At 38.4% G+C, this 10690-nt stretch overlaps 1 protein-coding gene across 3 annotated transcripts in view; it reads left to right on the top strand.

The window, feature by feature from the left end:
- Bmpr1a (bone morphogenetic protein receptor type 1A) overlaps positions 1-10690 on the top strand; it is a 112721-nt gene that overhangs the window by 42111 nt on the left and 59920 nt on the right. The window contains exon 1 of one of the 3 annotated variants that reach the window (XM_031362660.1): positions 9428-9467. The exons of the other annotated variants lie outside the window; for them this stretch is intronic. The gene's annotated coding sequence lies outside the window, so the exon portion shown is untranslated. Of the gene's footprint in view, positions 1-9427; positions 9468-10690 lie in introns of those variants that run through there. 3 annotated transcript variants of the gene reach the window in all.

Raw genomic sequence — 10690 nt, 5'->3', positions numbered from 1 at the left:
TTAAATGTTAACAAATTCAGATAAATTGAAATCATGTAACTTTTCTCAGCATAATGCAATAAAAGTTTAAAAAAAAAAAAAACTTTACTGATACAGAAAGATTGCCATGAGTTCAGGGGCAACCTGTCTAAGAGATCTTGTTTCCTCACACCCAGAAAGGAAAAGGTCTAGCATACTTCAAAATGGTTCCTTTCCCACCTGCTTATTCCTAAAGGCATGAGAGTACCTACCTAGTGAACCCTGCCTTGACTGGCGAGCCTCCTTCCACCCTTTTAGGGTGCTTTTGATTGACTGCAGTTCAGGTTGTTCTCCTATCCTGGCACTGCTTGCTGAGGAATTGTGTTCATGAGTTTCTGCTCTAGTAAATTGTGATCCTCTACATGTAGTTGTCTGTCTCTAATTTTGGGGACAGTGGTTTACCCTGCAACATTACTATTCTGATAGATCTTAAGAGAGTTGTTGACTTTCAGCTTGGTCAGCTTTTTAATTGTTAAGTCTGAGTGGTGATTTCCAAGCAAATTACATGCTGGACTAGAAACTCAAAGTTGGTATTTTCTTTTTGGACTGTAAATTTAAGTACAATAGATGTTTTTAAATTAGGTAATTATTCTGTAATTTGTAGTACTCAGATTTTATAATAGAAATTTTAAGGCATTCTCTTCAACATATGTCTTTTATTAAGGTAGTTCCTGGTTTAGAAGGCAGGAATTACTTCCAGAAGTATTTATTGACTGCATCAAGACTTATTGTGCCTCTAGTGGTATCTGAGGTTGCATGTTGCCATACAAAACTATACTGTACTGATAGAAACTTTCAGACACCCAGATCGGTTCAGACAGTTTTATCATTAATACCTATATATCTATCACATACCTGCTCACCTGCTATTCTGATGACTTTGTCTGATTTCCTTTCTTCAGGGAATGGAGTCATGTTACATATCTAGACTGCTTTTGAAATCCTTGGTGCAAATGTTCTTATCTTAGGTCTTCAAGCTTAGCTGGGATTCTGGGTATATGTTACCCAGTCTGACTTCAGCTCACTTCTTTACGTATTGCAAATTACTTTGCTAACCTTAGATAACTCAGCATATACATAATTAGTTTTGAGGTAAACATTTATTTATATCTTTAGGGAAGACTTTTAAGGTAGTTAAGTGAAGTAAAATATACATTTATTTCTGGCAGTTTTATTCCCTTAAAAAATAGTTGAAATGTTCAAAAAGTAGAGGAAACATTCTTTCATAAAATATAGTTAATGCTCACATTTGTTGATGTTTGTACTAGTGAAATGATAACTTATATTTGTCCCAACACCTATATGTATGCATAGTACCTCTATTCACGGTTGCTTCAAACTGGGAACAGGCTCTGTGGTCTTTTGTAGACAAATGGGGAACTGGTACATCTATAGTGTGGACTATCCCTCAGGATCAGCACTCCACCCAAGAACTATCTCTGGTACTCGTGTAGACCCAGTGCCATAAATTGGAAAAGTGTTTGTGAGATGAGGTCTTGTTTTATAATAGCCCTGGTTCTCCCCAAACTCATAATCCTCATGTATGTTGGGATCACAGGTGTGTGTCACCATATCCTGCTGGAAAGAATGTTTCTTAATGGGAATGATTATTGTGAAGCTCAGTTAGAATATGTCTGAAGTCTATTTTTAAATTAAGAAGTGCTACAGTTCTATTAACACCTTCCTTTTTGTTGTTGTTATCATTTTCTTTGATGTACATGCAAAAATTATTCCTTTACAGTGCTTCTGGAGTTTCAATTTAATTTGTAGTCTAATTTTTGGTTTCCTAAACTATCTTTTCCCCATCTCTTCTTTATTACAGAATATTCATGATAGTTCCTTTTACTCCTAATAACTACACTCCTGTTCTCGTTTCTCTTTTCTTTATCCTCAGCCAGCTAGCCTGTTTCCCTCCTTCCTTTCTTCCCATCCCTCCCTCTTCCTCCTGGGTCTCACTATATGGACCCTGTCGTTGTGAGATTCAATGTTGGCATATGAAATAGTTCTGTTTCTTTCTGTTGAGGATTAGTGTTCCATTAAACTCTTGTGTTACAGTTTATTTAAAACCCTTTGCTTCTCAGAAGACATGGATTGTTGGTGGCAGATGAGTGTAAATTGCTGTATATGATCATACAGATTTTTCCTTTCACGTAAGCTTTCATTTCAGTAGATAAAGAATCTAGGAATGGCCAATGAGATCGATCAGTGGCACTTGCTGCTAAGCCTAATTAGGCCTAATCTGAGTTTCATCTCTGTGGGACCCAGGAAATAGGAGGAGAGAACCTACTCCTGAGAGTTAACCTTTTGCATCCACTTGCATGCCATGACATACCTGCTTCTTCCCCAATAAGTAAATAAAGTAAAGAACAATTTAGGAATGGTGTGCTAGTTTCTTCCTCTCCTTCTCCCCCTTCTTCCTCTATGAGTGAGTGTGTGAGTGAGTGTGTGTGTGTGTGTGTGTGTGTGTGTGTGTGTGTGTGTATGTCCATCCGTGTTCTTTGGCCTCAAACTTGTGGTGATCCTGACATGGATGTTTGGGAACTAAATTTGGATTCTCTGTAAGATAAGCCAGTGCTCGTAACTCTTGAGCTGTCCCTAAACTTAAAAAACAAACAAAAACAAACAAAAGCAGTGCATATATGTAGAAACCTTACATTCTAAAATAATGATTTGAAGTATAGTATAATTAATATGTAAACAAGTTGGAGTGGTTTATTATCAGATATTATCCACTATATATAATTATATTATTATACTTTTTATATGATTGGCAGTTTAATAGATTTTCCCCCCCAGTAGTGTCACAAACACATGAATGGTACATTGCACTAGCTCTGTTGTAAAAGTCAAAGGCTATAACTACATATTAGGAAGTTTCAGCTCTTTATAGGACCTCTTTTACGTATGCAGGTGTCAACTAGAACATTGTTGACAGAGTAGAAATATATATTACCTTTTTTAGCTTATTCATTGATGAGTACTTGGGCTGCTTTTGCATTTTAGCCATGTTGCATAATACCTGTTATACACACAGTTGTAAAACTTAAAAGTACTACAAACAATTGTATACCTGCACATTGGGATTTATTAGAAAAGGACTGATCCTAGAAACATAAAAGCTAACAAGAATGACTCATGGGAAACCCAAAATCTGAGTTGATGTAGTAAGGAGAGTGAATGAGGAATCAAGTCTTCCCACAGAATAACCCTGGACCTAATGTCTTTACTGCTGAGTTTCTACCAAACAACAAAGGAGCACCACCAGTCCTTGTCTGACTTCTTCAGAGAAGAGGAAAGAATACCCAGTCATTCTGAGACCAACATTACCTTAAATATCAAAGCCAAAGGAAGACAGTGCCAGAAAAGTATGTACAAATATCACTCGTGGACACTGGGTTAAAATCCTGAGTAGGGTAACGGGCAAACCTTCCCCTGCCCCATCTTAGGTTTCTTTCAGTTGAGTTATCTGTTTGTTATGAAATGTGCAAAATGTACAAAAGGTGAAGTGTTAGAGTTTTCTAAGTGAGGGCAGTAGTGTATACAAAGTGACCAAATAGTTGAAGGTCAGGAGCATTGCTATTTATGCTCCCTCACCTCCCGCAACACCATCTATTCATCCATCTGTTGAGGAAGGAGTTTGAGTCAGACTATGAACTTGAGAACTAACATACCTAACCTTAAATCCTGTATCTGCTATCTCCTTGGTCAGACCTCATTAAAAATAAAAAATTACTTAACCGAATTGAAATCTACGTAGGTAATTGTGCTGGCTAGTCTTTTGTCAATTTGATAAAAGCTAGAGCTGTCTGTAAAGAGGGAACCTCTCCAGTTGTGGGCATTTTCTAAATCAATAGCCCATTGTGAGTGGTGACATCCCTGGATTGGTTGTCCTGGGTTCTCAAGATAGCAAGCTGAACAAGTCATGAGGAACAAGCCAGTTAGCAGCAGCCTCTGAATGGCTTCTGCATCAGCTCCTGCTTCCAGGTTCCTGCTGTGTTTGAGTTTCTATCCTGACTTCCTTTGATGATAAACAACCATATGGAAGTGTCAGCCAAATGAACGCTGGCTTCCCCAACTAGCTTTTTGGTCATGATGTTTTGTTGCAGCAATACAAACCCTAACTAAGACAGTAATAAAGTAGGATACAATTTTCAAGAAGACAGGGTTTTGGTGGAGGTTGTGGTGGTTTTATTTATAACTATATCCTCAGGCCTAGGTTAGGTCCTGGAAGACAGCACTTGAAAGTGTTGATTAACATGGAATCATTTTGAAAATTAAATGTGGTTGTGTATTACAAAACATTGGGCAAGCAAATGTATAAATTGTGTAAGGCTAGCCACGTGATAAGTACCAGTTTCTATTCTGCTCTTCTATTTCTGCAGCTGGTTTCACACACACAATGAAAAACTTGATAGCTGCTTAATTGTTAAAAGCCTCCCTCCCTCTCTGTCTTTGTGTGTAGGTGTCTGTTCTCACTTTCCACCTTGTTTGAGACCAAGTCTCTCATTTGCTACTGCATACAGCAGGCTAGCTGATCTAGCTTCGAGGGATTTTTTTTCTGTTTCTGCTTCTGATGTCTCCATAAGAATGCTATGATTGTAGATACAGCTACTGTGTTCAGGCATTATGTGGGAATTCAGACTCAGGCATAGCAAGCACTTTACACATGGTACTCTCTCTCCAGCCCAAACCTACTTCCATTTCTATGTTTGGAAGCCTTTCAATTACAGGAAATTAAAGATGTTTGCTATTTGAGGTTTCCTAGAAAACTCTGGTATTAAAAATTGTTTGAACCCTGGTGCTTCCTTTGACCATGTAGCTCACCTTCTAAATGGAAGAATAATTAGGAAGGCTATTGTGGTTATTGTCCTTGTAATTACAGTAAGGTAGTAACAGTCCCCAGGCAGACCTGTATTCTCTAGTTACCACTTTTTTGTTTGTTTCTTTTTAGTGCAGGAGACGAAACTTAGAGCCTCTATATGCCAGACAAGCATTCTATCACTGAGCCACACCTTGAGATCTGTACACCTTGAGATCTGGATTTTCTAGTCGTATGAGGGGCATAATCTGTGTGTAAACCAACTGTGGGAAAAGATGATTTGCAGCTACTGCTTCCAGTGTGTTGTTTTGTGTGTTGTGGATTTTTTCCATAATTCCTGACCATGTGATTAGACAGATGGCTCTACTGTCTCTGTTAAAAAGTTTTCCAGCAACTTTTTCCCACTGTTTCTGCTTGTTACTCTACACTTTATTCCTTTTTTTTTTTAAGATGACTTCACTTCCTACTTCAACAGAGTCTTGAGGGTACCAAATTATTGTCAGTTTTATTTCTTTCCACTTTGCTCCCAAGATCTTTCTTCATTGTAAATCCCTTTCTTCTCTCTCCTGCTTAACAATTTTCCTTTAATTTTTTAAAAAAGATTTCTTTTACTTATATGTGTGCAAGTCACTTTATCTGTACCATGGAGTTCAGAATAAGGTATTGGATCCCTGGAACTGGAAGCCCAGGCCGTAATGAGTTGCCCTTACCCACTGAGCCAACTCCAGCCCCTCTCTGATTTTTAAATTTTCATGATGTATATTCCTTGTACATGAAAAGTAAAATGAGGACATTTTCACGCAACTATGTATTGTACACCAAGTATATGTCCTCCGTACCCCCATCTGTGTGCCCTTCTCCTTGTTTCCCTAGACAACTTTCCTCTACATGTTTGAATATACCATATACATACATTTTATGTATCTATAAATTTTATACATCTATAAAATTTAGGAACCACAAGAATGATAAAACACAAAATGTGTAGTTTATGAGACAGATTTAATTCACTTAATAATGATTTTCCATGTTTGCACCCATTTTCCTATAAAAAGCTAATTCTAAAAAAAATTCGATGGTGACCATGTGCCACATATTTTTTACCCATTTCCTTGTTGCTGTTGCCTTTGTTGGTTCAATAACTTAGCTATTGTAAATAGTGTTGCCGTGAACAGTGTTGCAGGTATCTCTTTGATATGTTGATTTGGAGTCTTCAGAGTAAATGAGGAGTGACATAGCTGGGTTGCATGGTAGCTTTATTGTTACAGGGTTTGAGGGACTGCCATACTGCGTTCCATTGCTGGACTAGTTTAATTTCCCCCCAACAGTGTAGGAGGGTTCCCTTTTATCCAACTCCTTGCCAGTATTTGTTGTCTTCTTAAATGACTGTCATTGATTGGTGGGGAGTCTCCATCTAGTTTCTCTGATGGCTCATGAGGTTGTCTATAGTATGGAATCAATAGGGATGCTTCTCTAATAGGTTATTTACGGAACTGAACAAGACAATGAATCTGTAGAACTTAACACATAGAACTGGCACAGTAAATGGAGCTCAATATATCTGTCATTATTGCCAGGCCATTGTTTTTGTTTGTTTATCCCAGACAGGGTTTCACTGTATATCCTTGACTGACCTAGACTTCACTTTGTAGACCAGTCTGGCCTTGAACTTAAGAGTTCTCTACTGTCTAAGTTCTGCGATTAAAGACATATGGCACTACCACAAGTGCCATGCTTTTGTTCTTTTTCTTTTTTTTAAAGATTTATTTATTTTATGTGTATGAGTACACTGTAGCTGTACAGATTGCCGTGAGGCATCATGTGGCTGCTGGGAATTGAACTCAGGACGACTGCTCCCTCCGGCCTCACTTGCTCTGGCCCTAATTGCTCCAGCCCCACTCACTCCGGTGTAATACACTGTAGCTGTCTTCAGATGCACCAGAAGAGGGCGTTAGATCTCATTATGGATGGTTGAGTGCCACCATGTGGTTGCTGGAATCCAAACTCAGCAATCAGTGCTCTTACTTCCTGAGCCATCTCGCCAGCCCCCATGCTTTTGTTCTTAAGCCAGCCTGGAAGTGTTTGATTCGGCACTGTTAACTAATTCCTGAGTGGTGTTTCTGTCATTGCTTGGATGTATTCTGAGAATGCTAGTAGTTGATTGTACTTAAAAGTACAATCCTGGCTGCTAATATTTTAAGAGTGGTTACTTTTCTGGTTCCTTTGATTCTTATCTCTCAGATTGTGCCATTACCGATCTTCTACAGAGCAAGTAGAGTAGTTCAAGGTCAGAGGGTTGCAGCATGTTAGCAACAGAGGCAGGATTCAAACTTTAGATCTCATGCTGACTGTAGAGTCCATGCTCTGTTTTATGTGTCCATCACTACTATGCTTCCCAAAAGAATTGCACACACACCTCAGGTGTTGTGGTACCTTAGCTGTTTGGTGCTTCTGTATGGAGATCGGCTGTAAGGGCTTTAATACTGTTTGAAGGATACTTCAGTGGATGGTGCTGTGGGCATGGCCTCTAGGTGCATGTGGGTTGGTTGGTTTGTTTGTTTGTTTGTTTGTTTTTAAGGTGTGCAGGTACCCACAGAGGCCAGAAGAGAGTGTCATATCGCCAGGAGTTGGACTTGTAGGCAGTTGTGAACAGCTGATATGGGTACTAGGAATAGAGCTATGGTCCTCTGGTCCTCTGGAAGAACCACAAGGACTCAATCTCTGAGCCACCTTTCTAGCCCTGTGGTATGTTTATCTGTGTCAGAGACGCATTGATGGTTCTTTTCCACCAGCCTAGAATCTGAACCCTGAGTGAACCTAGAACCCATCAGAGGGCATCCTTATCTTCTTGGTGTTCATTTGAACCCACCTCACTTTCTCCTATGGCTTGATGACTCTTGTTCACTTAATGTAGCTTGCTAGCAGGAAACTGTCTAAAATATTCAAAATTTTCTACAGTACCTATAGAAGTACCATAGAATTAACAATTGATAACATATTTTTAAATTTTCTCTTGTTTCATTTTGGTTGATAGCAGTTATTTTATGAAATTTAAGCATAGTGGTGATCCTTACAAATTTAGCCGTAGAGAATATGGTATGATTTTTGCAAGATCAGTAGTTCCCTGGCAGGCAGTTGGACTATGTGTATTATGTTGGATAGTTGCTTCTAATTATCTGTCTGAAACTCTCCCAAGACTTGTTGCTTCCTTATGAAATCTCCTTGATTGCCCTATTTGCTGCCCATCCTGTATACAAGCTCCTCCTTTAGGCATGTGACTCACTGTTTGAAAGCTGGGACAGTACAGTAATTAAGTACTTGCCCCGAGTTACATAGAGATGAGAATTTAAATGTAGGCTTCCTATCTAACACTTTGTTTCCCAAGCATTTACTCCTCTGTTGACATGTAGCAGGCATCCCCCTAACCTCACCTTCTGAAGAAGTCTCTACACTGGTTTGTCCCTCTTGTCAGAATGGATTAGTTTGCATATTCCTATTTAAGGGATGGGTTTTATGAGGGTCAGTTAGCAGAAAATAGCTTTATTTTCTGCAGTATTTTTATTTTTATGTTTTGGGGGTTTTCGAGATAGGGTTTCTCTGTGTGGCTTTGACTGTCCTGGAACACTCTCTGTAGACCAGGCTGGCCTTGAATATAGAGATCCGCATGCCTCTACCTTCCTAGTACTGGGACTAAAGGTATGTTCCACCACCACCCATCTTAAAAATAATTAGTTACACATCATTAGGAAATAAGTCTATTATGAAGAGGAAGTTTGAAAATATTCTTCTGTTCTCTAAATAGGACATTGTGCTTGGCTTGGTGGCACACATCTGTAATCCTGGCATTTTAGAGTATGAGGCAGAGGATAATGAGTTTAAGTTTAGCCTGGGCAACTTCACTTAATAGTTCAGGGTCAAAGTGATGTCCTGTTCGGAAAAAACCCAAAGGAGAGAACAGAGGGAGGATGGGTTTTAATGGGTTGGTATAGTGACAGCTTATTCCTCAATATCAAGTAAAATCTTTGTAAGTTAAGTGTAGAATAAACAAACTGACCCTCCAGTGTCCTTGCCTCTAGATTGCTTATTACATATAATTGTGTAATTTTTTTCCCCCCTGTAAAGGTGAATGGAACATTACTTCATTCCAGATAGGGAACATGCAACTAATGAAAGAAACATTGCCACCCAAGTGTAGTTTGGTTAACCAGTGAGACTATTGGGGACTATCAGGGACATGGCCAAGACTTAACAGAAGAACTGCATCACTGCAGTTCTTTACCAACAGTTTCTTACTGCTTATTATGAAACTCTTAGCGAGGAGCTTCGTAAGTTTTGTAAACTTCCTGAGTCTTACGAGTTTCCCCTCTCTCTGCAGGATCAGTATTCTAATTAGGAAGACATAGCTATACAACAGAAGTATAGGCATATAATCTTTAATCTTCTAAGAGCAATTTTAAACTTTCATTCAATTTATAAGTAATAGTTTGGGTTGAAGATATGGCTCTGTGGCTAAGGGTACTCTCTACTCTTCCAGATGATCCTGGTTTGATTCCCAACACCCACATGACTATTCATAACCATCCTTAACTCCAGATGCAGTGGATCAAGTGCCCACTTCTGGCCTCTACAGGTACACAAGCATGTACATGGAGACACAACACTCATAACATATCATTTTTAAAAAATCTTTAAAAGAAAAAACAAGTTTCTAAAATTTAAAATTTGCTGGTTAAAGAAAGCTCTTTGAGGGGGCTAGAGAGATAGCTCAGCAGTTAAGAGTACTGACTGCTCTTCCCAAGGTCCTGAGTTCAATTCCCAGCAACCACATGGTGGCTCACAACCATCTGTAATGGGATCTGATGCCCTCTTCTGATGTGTCTGAAGACAGCTACAGTGTACTTATATGTAATAAATAAATAAATCTTTTTAAAAAAGTGGGGGGAATAAAGAAGGAAAAAACCCTGAAAGCTCTTTGAGACTTTGTGTAGATCTATCAGTTTGATTTTAATAACTTCTGTCGTACCATTGTTTACTAAACCTCTGTATATAAAATTATCTTGTAGTACATATTTTCCCAGGTTATTTGTTAGCTCTTTAAAGGACAAGATTTTTCTTTGTTGTTTTTTTGAAGAGTTATAATTATAATTTTCAGGTTTTGTTCATATTGACATAGTGTCAGGATTTTGTTTCTACTATGTGGTAGTTCCATTTTGTGAATATATTATTACTTATTTATTGTTAGCACACATTAGATTTTTTTTTTTTCTTTCAAGATAGGGTTTCTCTGTGTGGCCCTGGTTGTCCTGGAACTCAAATCTGTAGACCAGGCTGGCCTCAAACTCAGAAATCCTCCTGCCTCTGCCTCCCAAATGCCGAGATTAAAGGCGTGCACCACCACTGCCCAGCTAGATCTTTTTCTATTGCTATTAAGGAATACTGCTGTGGATATGATTGTGTGTGCCTGCAGGTTATAGAGCTAAAATTTGGTGGTGTTGAGTGTGTACACTGTTAACTTTACTGAGGAAAGGTAGAGTTTCATTTTGAACAGTTCTAGATTGAACCAAATGGAATAGAATTCAAGAGAAACTGGCCTGTGAAAGAATGGACAATCAAGATAAGTTCTGGTTTGTATGCTTGTGAGTTTTAACATACTTAGTTTGTAGTACAGAACAGGCACTAAAGCTGTCTTTGGGTTTTAGCTTTAACTCTCTGTTTTTTCTTGGTCTGACTCATTTTGATATGTCTTCTTTCCTTTCTTGAAGTGTTCTTTATCATCATCATTTCCATCATACTATGGCAACTTACAACTATATAATAGAAAAGTTATTCTGTTTTTTTTTTTTTTTTTTTTTT

The sequence above is a fragment of the Mastomys coucha genome, unplaced genomic scaffold, assembly GCF_008632895.1.
Source record: "Mastomys coucha isolate ucsf_1 unplaced genomic scaffold, UCSF_Mcou_1 pScaffold9, whole genome shotgun sequence".
Taxonomy (NCBI): domain Eukaryota; kingdom Metazoa; phylum Chordata; class Mammalia; order Rodentia; family Muridae; genus Mastomys; species Mastomys coucha.
Note: the sequence above shows the minus strand (reverse complement) of the source record. Positions and strands in the feature narration are given on the sequence as shown.